Below are 20018 nucleotides of genomic sequence, written 5' to 3'. Positions count from 1 at the left end.
AGACAGCGCACCCTTCACGACCTAATTAAACTCTCATAAACAAACAAAAAAACTGCAACGCCTTTGCCCCGGGTGAGGATTGAACTCACGACCTTCAGAATATGAGACTGACGCGCTGCCTACTGCGCTACCGAGGCAGACTGGGGTCACTGGGAAACGCAACCGGTATCACTAGTTCCCACAAATTAAAGGTCGAAAAAATAAGAAAACCGAGCAACTGTCATTCATTACTGCTCCTGAAAGCGCGCTTCCCACGACCTAATTAAACTCTCATAAGCAAACAAAAAAACTGCAACGCCTTTGGCCCGGGTGAGGATTGAACTCACGACCTTCAGATTATGAGACTGACGCGCTGCCTACTGCGCTACCGAGGCGGACAGGTGTCACTGGAAAACACAACAGGTATCAATAGTTCCCACAAGTTAAAGGTCGAAAAAGTAAGAAAACTCAGCAACAGTCATTTAATACTGCTCCAGACAGTGCACCCCTCACGACCTAATTAAACTCTCATAAGAAAACAAAAAATCTGTACCGCCTTTACCCTGGGTGTGGATTGAACTCACGACCTTTCGATTAAGAGACTGACGCGCTGCCTACTGCGCTTCCGAGGCGGACAGGTGTCACTGGGAAACACAACCGGTATCAATAGTTCCCGCAAGTTAAAGGTCGAAAAAGTAGGAAAATTCAGCAACATACATTCATTACTGCTCCAGACAGCGCACCCCTCACGACCTAATTAAACTCTCATAAGCAAAGAAAAACCTCACCGCCTTTGCCCCGGGTGAGGATTGAACTCACGACCTTCAGATTATGAGGCTGACGCGCTGCCTACTGCGCTACCGAGGCGGACAGGTGTCTCTGGGAAACACAACCGGTATCAATAGTTCCCACAAGTTAAAAATTGAAAAATTAAGAAAACCGAGCAACTGTCATTCATTACTGCCCCTGACAGCGCACTCCTCACGACCTAATTAAAATCTCATAAGCAAACAAAAAACTGCACCACCTTTGGCGCGGGTGAGAATTGAACTCACAACCTTCAGATTATGAGACTGACGCGCTGCCTACTGCGCTACCGAGGAGGACAGGTGTCACTGGGAAACACAACCGGTATCAATAGTTCCCTCAAGTTAAAGGTCGAAAAAGTAAGAAAACTCGGCAACAGTCATTCATTTTTTGCTCCAGACAGCGCACCCTTCACGACCTAATTAAACTCTCATAAACAAGCAAAAAAACTGCACCGCCTTTGCCCCGGGTGAGGATTGAACTCACGACCTTCAGAATATGAGACTGACGCGCTGCCTACTGCGCTACCGAGGCAGACTGGGGTCACTGGGAAACACAACCGGTATCAATAGTTCCCTCAAGTTAAAAGTCGAAAAAGTAAGAAAACTCAGCAACAGTCATTCATTACTGCTCCAGACAGCGCACCCCTCAAGACCTAATAAAACTCTCATAAGCAAACAAAAAAACTGCAACGCCTTTGGTCCGGGTGAGGATTGAACTCACGACCTTCACATTATGAGACTGACGCGCTGCCTACTGCACTACCGAGGCGGACAGGCGACACTGGGAAACACAACCGGTATCAATAGTTCCCACAAGTTAAAGGTCGAAAACGTAAGAAAACTAGGCAGCAGTCATTCATCACTGCTCCAGACAGCGCACCCCTCACGACCTAATTAAACTCTCATAAGCAAACAAAAAACTTCAGCGCCTTTGCCCCGGGTGAGGATTGAACTCACGACCTTCAGAATATGAGACTGACGCGCTGCCTACTGCGCTACCGAGGCGGACAGGGGTCACTGGGAAACACAACCGGTATCAATAGTTCCCACAAGTTAAAAATTGAAACAGTAAGAAAACCGAGCAACAGTCATTCATTACTGCTCCAGACAGTGCACCCCTCACGACCTAATTAAACTCTCATAAGCAAATAAGACATCTGCACCGCCTTTGCCCCGGGTGAGGATTGAACTCACGACCTTCAGATTATGAGACTGACGCGCTGCCTACTGCACTACCGAGGCGGACAGGTGTCACTGGGAAACACAACCGGTATCAATAGTTCCCACAAGTTAAAGCTCGTAAAAGTAAGAAAACTCAGCAGCAGTCATTCAATACTGCTCCAGACAGCGCACTCCTCACGACCAAATTAAACTCTCATAAGCAAACAAAAAACTTCAGCGCCTTTGCCCCGGATGAGGATTGAACTCACGACCTTCAGATTATGAGACTGACGCGCTGCCTAGTGCGCTACCGAGGCAGACAGGGCTCACTGGAAAACACAACAGGTATCAATAGTTCCCACAAGTTAAAGGTCGAAAAAGTAAGAAAACTCAGCAACAGTCATTCATTACTGCTTCAGACAGCGCACCCCTCACGACCTAATTAAACTCTCATAAGCAAACAAAAAACTGCACCACCTTTGCCCCGGGTGAGGATTGAACTCACGACCTTCAGATTATGAGACTGACGCGCTGCCTACTGCGCTACCGAGGCGGACAGGTGTCATTGGGAAACACAACCAGTATCAATAGTTCCCTCAAGTTAAAAATTGAAAAAGTAAGAAAACTCAGCAACAGTCATTCATTACTGCTCCAGACAGCGCACCCCTCACGACCTAATTAAACTCTTATAAGCAAACAAATATCTGCACCACCTTTGCCCCGGGTCAGGATTGAACTCACGACCTTCAGATTATGAGACTGACGCGCTGCCTACTGCACTACCGAGGCGGACATGTGTCACTGGGAAACACAACCGGTATCAATAGTTCCCTCAAGTTAAAAGTCGAAAAAGTAAGAAAACTCAGCAACTGTCATTCATTACTGCTCCAGACAGCGCACCCCTTAAGACCTAATTAAACTCTCATAAGCAAACAAAAAAACTGCAACGCCTTTGGCACGGGTGAGGATTGAACTCACGACCTTCAGATTATGAGACTGACGCGCTGCCTACTGCGCTACCTAGGCGGACAGGTGTCACTGGAAAACACAACAGGTTTCAATAGTTCCCACAAGTTAAAGGTCGAAAAAGTAAGAAAACTCAGCAACAGTCATTCATTACTGCTTCAGACAGCGCACCCCTCACGACCTAATTAAACTCTCATAAGCAAACAAAAAACTGCACCACCTTTGCCCCGGGTGAGGATTGAACTCACGACCTTCAGATTATGAGACTGACGCGCTGCCTACTGCGCTACCGAGGCGGACAGGTGTCATTGGGAAACACAACCAGTATCAATAGTTCCCACAAGTTAAAAATTGAAAAAGTAAGAAAACTCAGCAACAGTCATTCATTACTTCTCCAGAGAGTGCACCCCTCACGACCTAATTAAACCCTCATAAGCAAACAAAACATATTCACCGCCTTTGCCTCGGGAGAGGATTGAACTCACGACCTTCAGATTACGAGACTGACGCGTTGCCTACTGCGCTACCGACGCGGACAGGGGTCACTGGGAAACGCAACCGGTATCATTAGTTCCCACAAATTAAAGGTTGAAAAAATAAGAAAACCGAACAACTGTCATTCATTACTGCTCAAGACAGTGCACTCCTCAGGACCTAATTAAACTCTCATGAGCAAACAAAAAACCTGCAACAAACTTGCCCCGGGTGAGGATTGAACTCACGACCTTCAGATTTTGAGACTGATGCGCTGCCTACTGCGCTACCGAGGCGGACAGGGGTCACTGCGAAACGCAACCGGTATCATTAGTTCCCACAAATTAAAGGTCAAAAAAGTAAGAAAACCGAGCAACATTCATTACTGCTCCACACAGTGCACCCCTCACGACCTAATTAAACTTTCATAAGCAAACAAAAAATCTGCACCACCTTTGCCCCGGGTGAGGATTGAAATCACGACCTTCAGATTATGAGACTGACGCGCTGCCTACTGCGCTACCGAGGCGGACAGGGGTCACTGCGAAACGCAACCGGTATCACTAGTTCCCACAAATTAAAGGTCGAAAAAGTAGGAAAACCGAGCAACAGTCATTCATTACTTCTCCAGAAAGTGCACCCTTCACGACCTAATTAAACTCTCATAAGCAAACAAAACATATTCACCGCCTTTGCCCCGGGCGAGGATTGAACTCACGACCTTCAGATTATGAGACTGACGCGCTGCCTACTGCGCTACCGAGGCGAACAGGCGTCACTGGGAAACACAACCGGTATCAATAGTTCCCACATGTTAAAGGTCGAAAAAGTAAGAAAACTCAGCAACAGTCATTCATTACTGCTCAGGACAGCGCACCCCTCACAACCTAATTAAACTCTCATAGGCAAACAAAAAATCTGCACCGCCTTTGCCCCGGGTGTGGATTGAACTCACGACCTTCAGATTATGAGACTGAAGCACCGCCTACTGCGCTACCGAGGCGGACTGGTGTCACTGGGAAACACAACCGGTATCAATGGTTCCCACAAGTTAAAGGTCGAAAAAATAAAAAAACTCAGCAACAGTCATTCATTACTGCTCCAGACAGCGCACCCTTCACGACCTTATTAAACTCTCATAAGAAACAAAACAACTACACCGCCTTTGCCCCGGGTGAGGATGGAACTCACGACCTTCAGATTATGAGACTGACGCGCTGCCTACTGCGCTACCGAGGCGGACAGGGGTCACTGCGAAACGCAACCGGTATCATTCGTTTCCACAAATTAAAGGTCGAAAAAATAAGAAAACTGGGCAACAGTCATTCATTACTGCTGCAGACAGTGCACCCCTCCCGACCTAATTATACTCTCATGAGCAAACAAAAAATCTGCACCGCCTTTACCCCGGGTGGGGATTGAACTCACGACCTTCAGATTATGAGACTGACGCGCTGCCTAGTGCGCTACCGAGGCAGACAGGGCTCACTGGGAAACGCAACCGGTATCATTAGTTCCCACAAGTTAAAGGTCGAAAAAATAAAAAAACTCAGCAACAGTCATTCATTACTGCTCCACACAGTGCACCCCAATTACACTCTTTACTCAAAAATAATCCTCGCAAATTCTGGACATCAGTTCTGCCTAGTAGCTGCTCTTCCTCCTCATTCTTGATTAACGGTGAAACTGTTACTGATGACCAGAAAATCTCCCATGCGTTTAATACTTACTTCCACTCTGTATTTTCCGTCGATAATCATGTGTCCCCTGCCTTTAACTCCCCTTCCGATATAGGCTCAATTACTGATGTAACTATCAGTCATGCTGGTGTGTTGAATCTTATTCTGAATCTAGACGCAAAAAAGGGAGACGGTCCCGATGGTATTCCAAACTCTTTTTTAATTCGGTATGCGTTATGGTCATCTCGTTACCTTACCATCATATTTCAGAAATGTTTATCTTCGGGTGTTTTTCCTAGTGCCTGGAAAGTGGCCAAGGTTCGGCCGATTTATAAGTCTGGTGATAAGCAGCTTTTTCTAAACTATCGTCCCATCTCGCTGACATCACATTCCGGCAAGCTGTTGGAGCACATCATTTATAAACATATAATCGACTTTCTTGAGACTAACAACGTCTTATCTAATCTGCAGCATGGCTTTCGTAGGGGGTTCAGCACTTTAACCCGATTGACAGAATTTACCCATGACATTTCTGCAAGTCTTGACTGTGGCCACCAGGTCGACGTAATATTCATTGATTTCGCAAAAGCTTTCGACACTGTTTCGCATTCTAAGTTGCTCAAAAAACTCGAAGCCATACTAAAAAATTCTAGTCTAGTAAACCTAATTGCCAATTTCCTCTTTAATCGCTCCCAATACGTTAGCTTTAACTCTGGCAATTCATCTCAAATCAAAGTCACATCAGGGGTACCACAAGGATCCGTTCTTGGTCCTTTATTATTTTTGATTTTTATTAATGACTTGCCACAATCTATTACCTGTAAATTACGTCTCTACGCCGATGACTGCGTTCTATATAACACCATTAACTCCGTTCAAGATCACTATCTTCTCAATGATTCGTTTAGTGCCTTTTGCTCTTGGTGTGACACATGGCAAATGAATATCAATTTCCGTAAAACTGTCTCGATGTCGTTTACTACCAAAACGCAGACTTCCGTTTTCAACTACTCTTTTAATGACCTAATGCTCCAAAGGGTTTCAGACTATAAATACCTTGGCGTGATTTTCACCACTAACCTCTCCTGGTCTAAACATATCAATTCAGTCTGCACCAAATCTCTTAAAAAACTAGGCTACCTAAGACGTACCCTCAGAACTTCCCCATATGAAACTAAATTACTAATGTACAAAACACTAATTCGTCCAGTTCTTGATTATGCCTCTATTGTTTGGTGTCCGTACAAAAAAAGAGAAATAAAACAAATTGAATCTGTGCAAAAAAAAAGCAATCCGTTTCATTTGTCGACGCTATGACCACCATTTTTCGCCTACATCCGCCATTACTACTTTAAATTTAACCTCACTCTCTACTCGACGAGATATCGAGTCGCTTAAATTCTTGCATGCCATCGTTCACTCAGTTAACCGTCTCTCCGATAACAGCTGTCTTACGTATGCTATGCCAACCGTTACTCGAAATAATCATGCCCTAAACCTCGCCCCTTTTCACGCACACACCAATCTATTCAAGTTTAGCTTTTTTCCTAGAACCATAGAACAATGGAATTTACTGCCGGGGGAGATTAGGAGTGCATCGATAAATCAATTCCTGCCTTATCTTAGAAGTCGTATCTAACGAATAGTTCCTTGCTTTGTTCTATTAATATGTACGCCCCGCAGTGCCCATTCATTGGATGTTTATTTTTGTACTGAAGGAAATTGCCATGCATATTGTATTTTGTTCGTGTGTTATTTTGTAGTGTGTTCCCGGAAGTTGTACTTTTGTAATTCTCTGCTCTGTTTTTTTTTTTCACCCACTCCTGCCATAGCCCTTAATGGGCTGCAGTATGTAAATAAAAATAAAAAAATAAAAAAATAAAAACTACACCGCCTTTGCCCCGGGTGAGGATGGAACTCACGACCTTCAGATTATGAGACTGACGCGCTGCCTACTGCGCTACCGAGGCGGACTGGGGTCACTGCGAAACGCAACCGGTATTATCAGTTCCCACAAATTAAAGGTCGAAAAAGTAGAAAAACCGAGCAACAGTCATTCATTACTTCTCCAGAGAGTGCACCCCTCACGACCTAATTAAACTCTCATAAGCAAACAAAACATATTCACCACCTTTGCCTCGGGAGAGGATTGAACTCACGACCTTCAGATTACGAGACTGACGCGCTGCCTACTGCGCTACCGACGCGGACAGGGGTCACTGGGAAACGCAACCGGTATCATTAGTTCCCACAAATTAAAGGTTGAAAAAATAAGAAAACCGAACAACTGTCATTCATTACTGCTCAAGACAGTGCACCCCTCAGGACCTAATTAAACTCTCATGAGAAAACAAAAAATCTGCAACAAACTTGCCCAGGGTGAGGATTGAACTCACGACCTTCAGTATATGAGACTGACGCGCTGCCTACTGCGCTACCGAGGCGGATTGGTGTCACTGGGAAACACAACCGGTATCAATAGTTCCCACTAGTTAAAGGTCGAAAAAGTAAGAAAACTCAGCAACAGTGATTCATTACTGCTCCAGACAGCGCACCCTTCACGACCTAATTAAACTCTCATAAGCAAACAAAAAATCTGCACCACCTTTGCCCCGGGTGAGGATTGAAATCACGACCTTCAGATTATGAGACTGACGCGCTGCCTACTGCGCTACCGAGGTGGACTGGTATCATCTGGGAAACACAACTGGTATCAATAGTTCCCACAAGTTAAAGGTCGAAAAAATAAAAAAACTCAGCAACAGTCATTCATTACTGCTCCAGACAGCGCACCCCTCAAACCTAATTTTTTTTTTATTTACATACTGCAGCCCATTAAGGGCTATAGCAGGAGTGGGTGAAAAAAAAAATTAAACTCTCATAAGAAACAAAACAACTACACCGCCTCTGCCCCGGGTGAGGATTGAACTCACGACCTTCAGATTATGAGACTAACGCGCTGCCTACTGCGCTACCGAGGCGAACAGGCGTCACTGGGAAACACAACCGGTATCAATAGTTCCCACATGTTAAAGGTCGAAAAAGTAAGAAAACTCAGCAACAGTCATTCATTACTGCTCAGGACAGCGCACCCCTCACAACCTAATTAAACTCTCATAGGCAAACAAAAAATCTGCACCGCCTTTGCCCCGGGTGTGGATTGAACTCACGACCTTCAGATTATGAGACTGAAGCGCCGCCTACTGCGCTACCGAGGCGGACTGGTGTCACTGCGAAACGCAACCGGTATCATTCGTTTCCACAAATTAAAGGTCGAAAAAATAAAAAAACTCAGCAACAGTCATTCATTACTGCTGCAGACAGCGCACCCCTCCCGACCTAATTTTTTTTTTATTTACATACTGCAGCCCATTAAGGGCTATAGCAGGAGTGGGTGAAAAAAAAATTAAACTCTCATAAGAAACAAAACAACTACACCGCCTCTGCCCCGGGTGAGGATTGAACTCACGACCTTCAGATTATGAGACTAACGCGCTGCCTACTGCGCTACCGAGGCGAACAGGCGTCACTGGGAAAGGCAACCGGTATCATTATTTCCCACAAATTAAAGGTTGAAAAAATAAGAAAACCGAGCAACTGTCATTCATTACTGCTCCTGACAGCGCACTCCTCACGACCTAATTAAACTCTCATAAGCAGACAGAAAACTGCACCGCCTTTGGCCTGGGTGAGAATTGAACTCACGACCTTCAGATTATGAGACTGACGTGCTGCCTACTGCGCTACCGAGGCGGACAGGTGTCACTGGGAAACAAAACCGGTATCAATAGTTCCCTCAAGTTAAAGGTCTAAAAAGTAAGAAAACTCAGCAACAGTCATTCATTATTGCTCCAGACAGCGCACCCCTCATGACCTAATGAAACTCTCATAAGCAAACAAAAAAACTGCATCGACATTGGCCCGCCTTAGGATTGAACTCACGACCTTCAGACTATGAGACTGACGCGCTGCCTACTGCACTACCGAGGCGGACAGGGATCACTGGGAAACGCAACCGGTATCATTAGTTCCCACAAATTAAAGGTTGAAAAAATAATAAAACCGAACAACTGTCATTCATTACTGCTCAACACAGTGCACCCCTCACGACCTAATTAAACTCTCATGAGCAAAAAAAATCTGCACCGCCTTTGCCCCGGGTGAGGATTGAACTCGCGACCTTCAGATTACGAGACTGACGCGCTGCCTACTGCGCTACCGAGGCGGACAGGGGTCACTGGGAAACACAACCGGTATCAATAGTTCCCACAAGTTAAAAATTGAAACAGTAAGAAAACCGAGCAACAGTCATTTATTACTGCTCCAGACAGCGCACCGCTCACGACCTAATTAAACTCTCATAAGCAAACAAAAAATCTGTACCGCCTTTACCCTGGGTGTGGATTGAACTCACGACCTTCAGATTATGAGACTGACGCGCTGCCTACTGCGCTTCCGAGGCGGACAGGTGTCACTGGGAAACACAACCGGTATCAATAGTTCCCACAAGTTAAAGTTCGAAAAAGTAGGAAAATTCAGCAACATACATTCATTACTGCTCCAGACAGCGCACCCCTCACGACCTAATTAAACTCTCATAAGCAAAGAAAAAACCTCACCGCCTTTGCCCCAGGTGAGGATTGAACTCACGACCTTCAGATTATGAGACTGACGCGCTGCCTACTGCGCTACCGAGGCGGATCGGGGTCACAGCGAAACGCAACCGGTATCATTCGTTTCCACAAATTAAAGGTTGAAAAAATAAGAAAACCGAGCAACTGTCATTCATTACTGCTCCTGACAGCGCACTCCTCACGACCTAATTAAAATCTCATAAGCAAACAAAAAACTTCAGCGCCTTTGCCCCGGGTGAGGATTGAACTCACGGCCTTCCGAATATGAGACTGACGCGCTGCCTACTGCGCTACCGAGGCGGACAGGGGTCACTGGGAAACACAACCGGTATCAATAGTTCCCACAAGTTAAAAATTGAAACAGTAAGAAAACCGAGCAACAGTCATTTATTACTGCTCCAGACAGCGCACCGCTCACGACATAATTAAACTCTCATAAGGAAACAAAAAATCTGTACCGCCTTTACCCTGGGTGTGGATTGAACTCACGACCTTCAGATTATGAGACTGACGCGCTGCCTACTGCGCTACCGAGGCGGTCATGTGTCTCTGGGAAACACAACAGGTATCAATAGTTCCCACAAGTTAAAGGTCGAAAAAGTAAGAAACGTCAGCAACAGTCGTTCATTACTGCTTCAGACAGCGCACCCCTCACGACCTATTTAAACTCTCATAAGCAAACAAAAACTGCACCACCTTTGCCCCGGGTGAGGATTGAACTCACGACCTTCAGATTATGAGACCGACGCGCTGCCTACTGCGCAACCGAGGCGGACAGGTGTCATTGGGAAACAGAACCAGTATCAATAGTTCCCACAAGTTAAAAATTGAAAAAGTAAGAAAACTCAGCAACAGTCATTCATTACTGCTCCAGACAGCGCACCCCTCACGACCTAATTAAACTCTTATAAGCAAACAAATATCTGCACCACCTTTCCCCCGGGTGAGGATTGAACTCACGACCTTCAGATTAAGAGACTGACGCGCTTCTTACTGCGCTACCGAGGCAGACAGGGGTCACTGGGAAACGCAACCGGTATCATTCGTTTCCACAAATAAAGGTCGAAAAAATAAGAAAACTGGGCAACAGTAATTCATTACTGCTCCAAACAGTGCACCCCTCACGACCTAATTAAACTCTCATAAGCAAACAAAACATCTGCACCGCCTTTGCTCCGGGTGAGGATTGAACTCACGACCTTCAGATTATGAGACTGACGCGCTGCCTACTGCGCTACCGAGGCGGACAGGGGTCACTAGGAAACGCAACCAGTATCATTCGTTTCCACAAATGAAAGGTCGAAAAAATAAGAAAACTGGGCAACAGTCATTTATTACTGTTCCAGACAGCGCACCCTTCACGACCTAATTAAACTCTCAAAGCGAACAAAAAAACTGCATCGACATTGGCCCGCCTTAGGATTGAACTCACGACCTTCACATTATGAGACTGACGCGCTGCCAACTTCACTACCGAGGCGGACAGGTGACACTGGGAAACACAACCGGTATCAATAGTTCCCACAAGTTAAAGGTCGAAAACGTAAGAAAACTAGGCAGCAGTCATTCATTACTGCTCCAGACAGTGCACCGCTCACGACATAATTAAACTCTCATAAGCAAATAAAAAATCTGTACCGTCTTTACCCTGGGTGTGGATTGATCTCACGACCTTCAGATTATGAGACTGACGCGCTGCCTACTGCGCTACCGAGGCGGTCATGTGTCTCTGGGAAACACAACAGGTATCAATAGTTCCCACAAGTTAAAGGTCGAAAAAGTAAGAAACGTCAGCAACAGTCGTTCATTACTGCTTCAGACAGCGCACCCCTCACGACCTAATTAAACTCTCATAAGCAAACAAAAAAACTGTACCGCCTTTGCCCCGGGTGAGGATTGAACTCACGACCTTCAGAATATGAGACTGACGCGCTGCCTACTGCGCTACCGAGGCCGACAGGGGTCACTGGGAAACACAACCGGTATCAATAGTTCCCACAAGGTAAAAATTGAAACAGTAAGAAAACCGAGCAACAGTCATTTATTACTGCTCCAGACAGCGCACCGCTCACGACATAATTAAACTCTCATAAGCAAACAAAAAATCTGTACCGCCTTTACCCTTGGTGTGGATTGAACTCACGACCTTCAGATTATGAGACTGACGCGCTGCCTACTGCGCTACCGAGGCGGTCATGTGTCTCTGGGAAACACAACAGGTATCAATAGTTCCCACAAGTTAAAGGTCGAAAAAGTAAGAAACGTCAGCAACAGTCGTTCATTACTGCTTCAGACAGCGCACCCCTCACGACCTAATTAAACTCTCATAAGCAAACAAAAAAACTGTACCGCCTTTGCCCCGGGTGAGGATTGAACTCACGACCTTCAGAATATGAGACTGACGCGCTGCCTACTGCGCTACCGAGGCCGACAGGGGTCACTGGGAAACACAACCGGTATCAATAGTTCCCACAAGTTAAAAATTGAAACAGTAAGAAAACCGAGCAACAGTCATTTATTACTGCTCCAGACAGTGCACCCCTCACGACCTAATTAAACTCTCATAAGCAAACAAAAAATCTGTACCGCCTTTCCCCTGGGTGTGGATTGAACTCACGACCTTCAGATTATGAGACTGACGCGCTGCCTACTGCGCTTCCGAGGCGGACAGGTGTCACTGCGAAACACAACCGGTATCAATAGTTCCCACAAGTTAAAGGTCGAAAAAGTAGGAAAATTCAGCAACATACATTCATTACTCCTCCAGACAGCGCACCCCTCACGACCTAATTAAACTCTCATAAGCAAAGAAAAAACCTCACCGCCTTTGCCCCGGGTGAGGATTGAACTCACGACCTTCAGATTATGAGACTGACGCGCTGCCTACTGCGCTACCGAGGCGGACAGGTGTCTCTGGGAAACACAACCGGTATCAATTGTTCCCACAAGTTAAAAATTGAAAAATTAAGAAAACCGAGCAACTGTCATTTATTTTTTGCTCCAGACAGCGCACCCTTCACGACCTAATTAAACTCTCATAAACAAACAAAAAAACTGCACCGCCTTTGCCCCGGGTGAGGATTGAACTACGAACTTCAGAATATGAGACTGACGCGCTGCCTACTGCGCTACCGAGGCAGACTGGGGTCACTGGGAAACGCAACCGGTATCACTAGTTCCCACAAAAAATAAAGGTTGAAAAAATAAGAAAACCGAGCAACTGTCATTCATTACTGCTCCTGAAAGCGCGCTTCCCACGACCTAATTAAACTCTCATAAGCAAACAAAAACCTGCACCGCCTTTGGCCCGGGTGAGAATTGAACTCACGACCTTCAGATTATGAGACTGACGCGCTGCCTACTGCGCTACCGAGGCGGACAGGTGTCACTGGGAAACACAACCGGTATCAATAGTTCCCTCAAGTTAAAAGTCGAAAAAGTAAGAAAACTCAGCAACAGTCATTCACTACTGCTCCAGACAGCGCACCCCTCAAGACCTAATTAAACTCTCATAAGCAAACAAAAAAACTGCAACGCCTTTGGCCTGGGTGAGGATTGAACTCACGACCTTCAGATTATGAGACTGACGCGCTGCCTACTGCGCTACCGAGGCGGACAGGTGTCACTGCGAAACACAACCGGTATCAATATTTCCCACAAGTTAAAAATTGAAAAAGTAAGAAAACTCAGCAACAGTCATTCATTACTGCTCCAGACAGCGCACCCCTCACGACCTAATTGAACTCTTATAAGCAAACAAATATCTGCACCACCTTTGCCCCGGGTGAAGATTGAACTCACGACCTTCAGATTATGAGACTGACGCGCTGCCTACTGCGCTACCGAGGCGGACAGGGGTCACTGGGAAACGCAACCGGTATCATTCGTTTCCACAAATAAAGGTCGAAAAAATAAGAAAACTGGGCAACAGTCATTCATTACTGCTCCAGACAGTGCACCCCTCACGACCTAATTAAACTCTCATAAGCAAATAAGACATCTGCACCGCCTTTGCCCCGGGTGAGGATTGAACTCACGACCTTCAGATTATGAGACTGACGCGCTGCCTACTGCACTACCGAGGCGGACAGGTGTCACTGGGAAACACAACCGGTATCAATAGTTCCCACAAGTTAAAGCTCGAAAAAGTAAGAAAACTCAGCAGCAGTCATTAGTTACTGCTCCAGACAGCGCACCCCTCACGACCTAATTAAACTCTCATAAGCAAACAAAAAACTTCAGCGACTTTGCCCCGGATGAGGATTGAACTCACGACCTTCAGATTATGAGACTGACGCGCTGCCTACTGCGCTACCGAGGCGGACAGGGGTCACTGGGAAACACAACCGGTATCAATAGTTCCCACAAGTTAAAAATTGAAACAGTAAGAAAACTCAGCAACAGTCATTCATTACTGCTCCAGACAGCGCACCCCTCACGACCTAATTAAACTCTCATAAGAAAACAAAAATTCTGTACCGCCTTTACCCTGGGTGTGGATTGAACTCACGACCTTAAGATTATGAGACTGACGCGCTGCCTACTGCGCTACCGAGTGCGGACAGGTGTCACTGGGAAACACAACCGGTATCAATAGTTCCCACAAGTTAAAGGTCGAAAAAGTAGGAAAACTCAGCAACAGTCATTCATTACTGCTCCAGACAGCACACCTCTCACGACCTAATTAAACTCTCATAAGCAAACAAAACAACTACACCGTCTTTGCCCCGGGTGAGGATGGAACTCACGACCTTCAGATTATGAGACTGACGCGCTGCCTACTGCGCTACCGAGGCGAACAGGGGTCACTGCGAAACGCAACCGGTATCATTAGTTCCCACAAATTAAAGGTCGAAAAAGTAAGAAAACCGAGCAACAGTCATTCATTACTGCTCCACACAGTGCACCCCTCACGACCTAATTAAACTCTCATAAGCAAACAAAAAATCTGCACCGCATTTGCCCCGGGTGAGGATTGAAATCACGACCTTCAGATTATGAGACTGACGCGCTGCCTACTGCGTTACCGAGGCAGACAGGAGTCCCTGGCAAACGCAACCGGTATCATTAGTTCCCACAAAAATAAAGGTGGAAAAAGTAAGAAAACCGAGCAACAGTCATTCATTACTGCTCCAGACACTGCACCCCTCACGACCTAATTAAACTCTCATGAGCAAACCAAAAATCTGCACCAAAGTTGCCCCGGGTGAGGATTGAACTCACGACCTTCAGATTATGAGACTGACGCGCTGCCTAGTGCGCTACCGAGGCGGACAGGGGTCACTGGGAAACACAACCGGTATCAATAGTTCCCACAAACAATAGGTCGAAAAAGTAAGAAAACCGAGCAACAGTCATTCATTAGTGCTCCACACAGCGCACCCCTCACGACCCAATAAATCTCTCATAGGAAAACAAAAAAATCTGCAACACCTTTGCCCCGGGTGAGGATTGAACTCACGACCTTCAGATTATGAGACAGACGTGCTGCCTTTGCACTACCGAGGCGGACAGGGGTCACTGGGAAACGCAACCGGTATCATTAGTTCCCACAAATTAAAGGTCGAAAAAGTAAGAAAACCGAGCAACAGCCATTCATTACTGCTCCAGACAGTGCACCCCTCACGACCTAATTAAACTCTCATAAGCAAACAAAAAACTTTACCGCCTTTGCCCCGAGTGAAGTTTGACCTCACGACCTTCAGATTATGAGACTGACGCGCTGCCAATGCTCTACCGAGGCGGACAGGTGTCACTGGGAAACACAACCGGTATCAATAGTTCCCACAAGTTAAAAATTGAAAAAGTAAGAAAACTCACCAACAGTCATTCATTATTGCTCCAGACAGCGCACCCCTCTCGACCTAATTAAACTCTCATAAGCAAACAAAAAACTTCACCGCCTTTGCCCCGGGTGAGGATTGAACTCACGACCTTCATTATGAGACTGACGCGCTGCATACTGCGCTACCGAGGCGGACAGGTGTCACTGGGAAACACAACCGGTATCAATAGTTCCCACAAGTTAAAAATTGAAAAAGTAAGAAAACTCAGCTACAGTCATTCATTACTGCTCCAGACGGCGCACCCCTCACGACCTAATTAAACTCTTATAAGCAAACAAAAATCTGCACCACCTTTGCCCCGGGTGAGGATTGACCTCACGACCTTAAGATTATGAGACTGACGCGCTGCCTACTGCACTACCGAGGCGGACAGGGGTCACTGGGAAACGCAACCGGTATCATTCGTTTCCACAAATCAAAGGTCGAAAGAATAAGAAAACTGGGCAACAGTCATTCATTACTGCTCCAGACAGTGCACCCCTCCCGACCTAATTAAACTCTCATGAGCAAACAAAAAACTGCATCGACATTGGCCCGCCTGAGGATTGAACTCACGACCTTCAGATTATGAGACTGACGCGCTGCCTACTGCACTACCGAGGCGGACAGGTGCGACTGGGAAACACAACCGGTATCAATAGTTCCCACAAGTTAAAGTACGAAAAAGTAAGAAAACTCAGCAACAGTCATTCATTACTGCTCCAGACAGCGCACCCTTCATGACCTAATTAAACTCTCATAAACAAACAAAAAACTGCACCGCCTTTGCCCCGGGTGAGGATTGAACTCACGACCTTCAGAATATGAGACTGACGCGCTGCCTACTGCGCTACCGAGGCAGACTGGGGTCATAGGGAAACACAACCGGTATCAATTGTTCCCACAAGTTAAAGGTCGAAAAAGTAAGAAAACTCAGCAACAGTCATTCATTACAGCTCCAGACAGCGCACCCATCACGACCTAATTAAACTCTCATAAGCAAACAAAAAACTGCACCGCCATTGCCCCGGGTGAGGATTGAACTCACGACCTTCAGATTATGAGACTGACGCGCTGCCTACTGCGCTACCGAGGCGGACAGGTGTCACTGGGAAACACAACCGGTATCAATAGTTCCCACAAGTTAAAAATTGAAAAAGTAAGAAAACTCAGCAACAGTCATTCATTACTGCTCCAGACAGCGCACCCCTCACGACCTATAAACTCTTATAAGCAAACAAATATCTGCACCACATTTGCCCCGGGTGAGGATTGAACTCACGACCTTCAGATTATGAGACTGACGCGCTGCCTACAGCGCTACCGAGGCGGACAGGGGTCACTGGGAAACGCAACCGGTATCATTCGTTTCCACAAAAAATAAAGGTCGAAAAAATAAGAAAACTGGGCAACAGTCATTCATTACTGCTCCAGACAGTGCATCCCTCACGACCTAATTAAACTCTCATGAGTAAACAAAAAAAACTGCATCGACATTGGCCCGGGTGAGGATTGAACTCACGACCTTCAGATTATGAGACTGACGCGCTGCCTACTGCGCTACCGAGGCTTTTTTTTTTTCTTTATTGCCTGTTTTCGGCTCACGTAAACAATACACATATTAAATGATACACAACACAATCCAAAACATTGTAAAAACCGTGGCTCAAACGATGTGACCACGCATCTGTTAAAATGTTTTTATCGTCGATAGTAATTCGACGCGCGGCAACCATTCTGGGGGGAATTCCTCCAACTTTTGTTCATCCACAAAATTTCTTATATACTCTTTGAAGTACTGCGTGGGTGCTCGTGCATCTACATCAAAGTGCATGGCTGCCATCCTGGATTTCCAAATGCTATGAAGAGCCATAAGCATTATCATATCATATGGGGTACCATCGTCACTTTGTATTTGCAAATAGCGGATGCCATATGCATCAATGGGGAAATCTTTTTTGATCGTGCGCTGGAGCACGTCCCAAAGAAAAACAGCATCCCAGCAGTCAATGAATACATGCTCAATTGTCTCCTCCTTTCTGCATATTATGCAATGCGTGCCCCAAGGAACGTAAAACCCCTTTGCAGCCATCCAGGTTTTGACGGTCAGCGTACCGGTATGTAATTTAAAAAAGAAATTCTTAGCACCTGGCGATATTTTCATCGCCTTGACGCGCTTTAGTACAGTGTGGCCATGGCATACATTGTAAAGGGACCGATACAAAGGCACTGGTAAAAACACATCACATAGGTCCTTGTACAACTTTCTTCGTCGGACTTGACTCAAGTATTCCAGTGAAAACCGCACTGACAGAAACCTACAAGAAAGTACAACTTCGCGGAGAAAGCCATAAACACCACCAGGTACGCTGCAGGTTGATACAACCATGTTAGGCAAGTGTTGCCCCAGGCGAAGTTGACAGACAGTGCGAAGGAATGGGTTGTCGACGTCTCTAAAGAAACAAAATCGATTGACTACCTGTCTTAAAAACAAATGCGACAAGCCGAGTCCTCCATTTCGCACTCGAAGAAATAAATTGGTCCGACTCGATCTTTCCCAAGACGATTCCCACACAAAGACAGCGAACACACGGTGAAATTTTTGGATGTTTACCCTTGAACAATGTAAGACTTGTAAGATATACCAAATTTTACTCACTAAGAATATGTTGCAAATTGTGGCTTTAGAAAACATAGACCAATTCCAGCCATTCCACTTGTTCACTCTTTCCCGCAGGTTATCCACTTGGCTCCTCCAGTACGAGTCGCTGTCTTTGTAGCATTCGAGGGGGGCACCCAAGTATTTCACCGGTGTCGTAACAAACCTTATGCTGGCAAAACTGTCTGGGGTTTCTGCCCAGTCACCGTGCCAAAAGCCAAGGCATTTTCCCCAGTTTACAGCGCTGCCACTTGCAGCACAGAAGTTAGTAACGCATTTGACAGCATTTGCTATGCTGTCAGAGTCCGCGCAAAAAATGGCAATATCGTCCGCATAAGCCAACAGTCGGACTTCAACCTCGTGCAGCTTAAACCCACGGACACAGTCATTCTCTATGACACTCAAACAAAAGGACTCTATGTACAAACAAAACAATAGTGGTGAGAGAGGACAACCCTGACGGACCGAACGCTTGACTGGGATGCGCTTCCCCACCACCTTGTTAACGATTAGCCGCGTTGAGCAGTCTCGGTACGCCATGACAACCCCCTCTTTGATTATTTTCCCTAAATTCACATAATCTAGGATGCACAGCAGAATTTCATGAGGCACCCTGTCAAAAGCCTTCTCGAGGTCGATTTGCAGCATTGCGACTCGCGCACCAATAGCGTCGCAACATTCGAGGATGCTCCGGGCTGCGTGTATATTCGTAAGGATAGTTCGACCTTTAATGCCGCATGTCTGATGCGGCCCCACGAGCTCCGTAATGACTGTTTGCAACCTTTTAGCTAGGATTTTCATGAATATCTTGTAATCTCCATTAGTGAGGCAGATTGGGCGGTAAGAATTTACTTTGCGCAGTGCAACGGGGTCTTCCGATTTTGGTATAAGAACAGTGTGAGATGATGAAAAGGACGGGGGTAATATTTTCAGCTCGAATGCCTCATTATAAACGTCAGCTAAGACTGGTGTTATTTCAAACTTGAAACACTTATAAAAGGCGGAAGTCAGACCATCAGGGCCAGGCGATTTCCCGGGATGCATACTTTCAATAGCACTGTAAACTTCCTCTTCCGAAATGGGTTCCTCCAATATTTCTTTTGTGTCATTGTCAAGCTTTGGCATCAGCGGTAAAAAATCTTTTTTAAAACGATCGACATCAACTGAGCTGGCGGCGAATAGACCATTGAAGTGCTCAAAGAAAGCACGCTCGATAACATCTGCGACATCGCTGACCTCACCCTCGTGTTCAATTTCTGTTATCTGATTACGACGCGCATGCCACTTTTCCGAGCCCAACGCCCTTTTTGACGGTGCTTCTGCCGTTATCAGTCGCTCGGCTCTTGCCCGAACCATAGCACCGCGGTATCTTTCGACATCGAACCGCTCAATTTTACTTTTCAGCGCGCGAATATCTTCAAGAAACATGCCGGGCAATCTACATTCTTCGAGGAGCAATTTTTCCAGGTTTCTGCGCATGAGCTTTTCTTCTGCTCCTTTTTCTCTGCTTATAGCGCTCGAGCGTTCCAAAGCTTTCAATTTAACGACCTGCTTGAAGTTCTCCCATTTTTCTCTAAACGTCTTTTTACTGCGAACTTTCATTTTTTCAACTTCCGTCATTACTTCCTCCATAAATTTTTCATCACTCAGCAGATTCGAATTCAATTTCCATAGTTGCCACTCGAAGGCCCTTTTCGCTTCTTTCGTGCTAGCTACTACAAAGCTAACCAAGCAGTGGTCACTAAATGAAACGGCGTTAACACGGTATGCCTTGCAAAGCGGTACCAATTCTACACTCACGTACGCCCTATCTAGTCGGGCATGGCTGGCTG

General features: G+C 46.0%; 37 non-coding genes across 37 annotated transcripts; all 37 read right to left on the bottom strand.

Moving 5' to 3' along the window:
* Positions 1–64: 64 nt before the first annotated feature.
* TRNAM-CAU (transfer RNA methionine (anticodon CAU)) lies at positions 65–137 on the bottom strand. The gene has a single exon. It is a non-coding gene; the product is annotated as a tRNA-Met (tRNA).
* A 164-nt stretch (positions 138–301) lies between these two features.
* On the bottom strand, positions 302–374 carry TRNAM-CAU (transfer RNA methionine (anticodon CAU)). The gene has a single exon. It is a non-coding gene; the product is annotated as a tRNA-Met (tRNA).
* Positions 375–773: 399 nt separating this feature from the next.
* Positions 774–846, bottom strand: TRNAM-CAU (transfer RNA methionine (anticodon CAU)). The gene has a single exon. It is a non-coding gene; the product is annotated as a tRNA-Met (tRNA).
* A 401-nt stretch (positions 847–1247) lies between these two features.
* TRNAM-CAU (transfer RNA methionine (anticodon CAU)) lies at positions 1248–1320 on the bottom strand. The gene has a single exon. It is a non-coding gene; the product is annotated as a tRNA-Met (tRNA).
* Positions 1321–1720: 400 nt separating this feature from the next.
* On the bottom strand, positions 1721–1793 carry TRNAM-CAU (transfer RNA methionine (anticodon CAU)). The gene has a single exon. It is a non-coding gene; the product is annotated as a tRNA-Met (tRNA).
* Positions 1794–1957: 164 nt separating this feature from the next.
* On the bottom strand, positions 1958–2030 carry TRNAM-CAU (transfer RNA methionine (anticodon CAU)). The gene has a single exon. It is a non-coding gene; the product is annotated as a tRNA-Met (tRNA).
* Positions 2031–2193: 163 nt separating this feature from the next.
* Positions 2194–2266, bottom strand: TRNAM-CAU (transfer RNA methionine (anticodon CAU)). Its single transcript has one exon. It is a non-coding gene; the product is annotated as a tRNA-Met (tRNA).
* Positions 2267–2429: 163 nt separating this feature from the next.
* TRNAM-CAU (transfer RNA methionine (anticodon CAU)) lies at positions 2430–2502 on the bottom strand. The gene has a single exon. It is a non-coding gene; the product is annotated as a tRNA-Met (tRNA).
* Positions 2503–3138: 636 nt separating this feature from the next.
* Positions 3139–3211, bottom strand: TRNAM-CAU (transfer RNA methionine (anticodon CAU)). Its single transcript has one exon. It is a non-coding gene; the product is annotated as a tRNA-Met (tRNA).
* A 401-nt stretch (positions 3212–3612) lies between these two features.
* Positions 3613–3685, bottom strand: TRNAL-CAA (transfer RNA leucine (anticodon CAA)). The gene has a single exon. It is a non-coding gene; the product is annotated as a tRNA-Leu (tRNA).
* A 160-nt stretch (positions 3686–3845) lies between these two features.
* On the bottom strand, positions 3846–3918 carry TRNAM-CAU (transfer RNA methionine (anticodon CAU)). The gene has a single exon. It is a non-coding gene; the product is annotated as a tRNA-Met (tRNA).
* A 164-nt stretch (positions 3919–4082) lies between these two features.
* Positions 4083–4155, bottom strand: TRNAM-CAU (transfer RNA methionine (anticodon CAU)). Its single transcript has one exon. It is a non-coding gene; the product is annotated as a tRNA-Met (tRNA).
* Positions 4156–4555: 400 nt separating this feature from the next.
* Positions 4556–4628, bottom strand: TRNAM-CAU (transfer RNA methionine (anticodon CAU)). Its single transcript has one exon. It is a non-coding gene; the product is annotated as a tRNA-Met (tRNA).
* Positions 4629–6965: 2337 nt separating this feature from the next.
* Positions 6966–7038, bottom strand: TRNAM-CAU (transfer RNA methionine (anticodon CAU)). The gene has a single exon. It is a non-coding gene; the product is annotated as a tRNA-Met (tRNA).
* Positions 7039–7439: 401 nt separating this feature from the next.
* TRNAM-CAU (transfer RNA methionine (anticodon CAU)) lies at positions 7440–7512 on the bottom strand. Its single transcript has one exon. It is a non-coding gene; the product is annotated as a tRNA-Met (tRNA).
* Positions 7513–7976: 464 nt separating this feature from the next.
* Positions 7977–8049, bottom strand: TRNAM-CAU (transfer RNA methionine (anticodon CAU)). The gene has a single exon. It is a non-coding gene; the product is annotated as a tRNA-Met (tRNA).
* A 463-nt stretch (positions 8050–8512) lies between these two features.
* Positions 8513–8585, bottom strand: TRNAM-CAU (transfer RNA methionine (anticodon CAU)). Its single transcript has one exon. It is a non-coding gene; the product is annotated as a tRNA-Met (tRNA).
* A 635-nt stretch (positions 8586–9220) lies between these two features.
* TRNAT-CGU (transfer RNA threonine (anticodon CGU)) lies at positions 9221–9293 on the bottom strand. The gene has a single exon. It is a non-coding gene; the product is annotated as a tRNA-Thr (tRNA).
* Positions 9294–9693: 400 nt separating this feature from the next.
* Positions 9694–9766, bottom strand: TRNAM-CAU (transfer RNA methionine (anticodon CAU)). The gene has a single exon. It is a non-coding gene; the product is annotated as a tRNA-Met (tRNA).
* A 163-nt stretch (positions 9767–9929) lies between these two features.
* TRNAM-CAU (transfer RNA methionine (anticodon CAU)) lies at positions 9930–10002 on the bottom strand. Its single transcript has one exon. It is a non-coding gene; the product is annotated as a tRNA-Met (tRNA).
* Positions 10003–10401: 399 nt separating this feature from the next.
* On the bottom strand, positions 10402–10474 carry TRNAM-CAU (transfer RNA methionine (anticodon CAU)). The gene has a single exon. It is a non-coding gene; the product is annotated as a tRNA-Met (tRNA).
* A 163-nt stretch (positions 10475–10637) lies between these two features.
* On the bottom strand, positions 10638–10710 carry TRNAK-CUU (transfer RNA lysine (anticodon CUU)). Its single transcript has one exon. It is a non-coding gene; the product is annotated as a tRNA-Lys (tRNA).
* A 163-nt stretch (positions 10711–10873) lies between these two features.
* Positions 10874–10946, bottom strand: TRNAM-CAU (transfer RNA methionine (anticodon CAU)). Its single transcript has one exon. It is a non-coding gene; the product is annotated as a tRNA-Met (tRNA).
* A 637-nt stretch (positions 10947–11583) lies between these two features.
* TRNAM-CAU (transfer RNA methionine (anticodon CAU)) lies at positions 11584–11656 on the bottom strand. Its single transcript has one exon. It is a non-coding gene; the product is annotated as a tRNA-Met (tRNA).
* Positions 11657–12057: 401 nt separating this feature from the next.
* Positions 12058–12130, bottom strand: TRNAM-CAU (transfer RNA methionine (anticodon CAU)). Its single transcript has one exon. It is a non-coding gene; the product is annotated as a tRNA-Met (tRNA).
* Positions 12131–12530: 400 nt separating this feature from the next.
* Positions 12531–12603, bottom strand: TRNAM-CAU (transfer RNA methionine (anticodon CAU)). Its single transcript has one exon. It is a non-coding gene; the product is annotated as a tRNA-Met (tRNA).
* A 402-nt stretch (positions 12604–13005) lies between these two features.
* Positions 13006–13078, bottom strand: TRNAM-CAU (transfer RNA methionine (anticodon CAU)). Its single transcript has one exon. It is a non-coding gene; the product is annotated as a tRNA-Met (tRNA).
* A 400-nt stretch (positions 13079–13478) lies between these two features.
* TRNAM-CAU (transfer RNA methionine (anticodon CAU)) lies at positions 13479–13551 on the bottom strand. Its single transcript has one exon. It is a non-coding gene; the product is annotated as a tRNA-Met (tRNA).
* A 163-nt stretch (positions 13552–13714) lies between these two features.
* Positions 13715–13787, bottom strand: TRNAM-CAU (transfer RNA methionine (anticodon CAU)). Its single transcript has one exon. It is a non-coding gene; the product is annotated as a tRNA-Met (tRNA).
* Positions 13788–13950: 163 nt separating this feature from the next.
* On the bottom strand, positions 13951–14023 carry TRNAM-CAU (transfer RNA methionine (anticodon CAU)). The gene has a single exon. It is a non-coding gene; the product is annotated as a tRNA-Met (tRNA).
* A 402-nt stretch (positions 14024–14425) lies between these two features.
* TRNAM-CAU (transfer RNA methionine (anticodon CAU)) lies at positions 14426–14498 on the bottom strand. Its single transcript has one exon. It is a non-coding gene; the product is annotated as a tRNA-Met (tRNA).
* Positions 14499–14900: 402 nt separating this feature from the next.
* Positions 14901–14973, bottom strand: TRNAM-CAU (transfer RNA methionine (anticodon CAU)). The gene has a single exon. It is a non-coding gene; the product is annotated as a tRNA-Met (tRNA).
* A 165-nt stretch (positions 14974–15138) lies between these two features.
* On the bottom strand, positions 15139–15210 carry TRNAM-CAU (transfer RNA methionine (anticodon CAU)). The gene has a single exon. It is a non-coding gene; the product is annotated as a tRNA-Met (tRNA).
* Positions 15211–16314: 1104 nt separating this feature from the next.
* Positions 16315–16387, bottom strand: TRNAM-CAU (transfer RNA methionine (anticodon CAU)). The gene has a single exon. It is a non-coding gene; the product is annotated as a tRNA-Met (tRNA).
* Positions 16388–16550: 163 nt separating this feature from the next.
* On the bottom strand, positions 16551–16623 carry TRNAM-CAU (transfer RNA methionine (anticodon CAU)). Its single transcript has one exon. It is a non-coding gene; the product is annotated as a tRNA-Met (tRNA).
* Positions 16624–16784: 161 nt separating this feature from the next.
* TRNAM-CAU (transfer RNA methionine (anticodon CAU)) lies at positions 16785–16857 on the bottom strand. The gene has a single exon. It is a non-coding gene; the product is annotated as a tRNA-Met (tRNA).
* A 167-nt stretch (positions 16858–17024) lies between these two features.
* On the bottom strand, positions 17025–17097 carry TRNAM-CAU (transfer RNA methionine (anticodon CAU)). The gene has a single exon. It is a non-coding gene; the product is annotated as a tRNA-Met (tRNA).
* Positions 17098–20018: the final 2921 nt, after the last annotated feature.

The sequence above is a fragment of the Rhipicephalus microplus genome, chromosome 3, assembly GCF_043290135.1.
Source record: "Rhipicephalus microplus isolate Deutch F79 chromosome 3, USDA_Rmic, whole genome shotgun sequence".
Taxonomy (NCBI): Eukaryota; Metazoa; Arthropoda; class Arachnida; order Ixodida; family Ixodidae; genus Rhipicephalus; species Rhipicephalus microplus.
The sequence above is the reverse complement of the archived record's forward strand: the minus strand, read 5'-3'. Positions and strand labels throughout refer to the sequence as shown.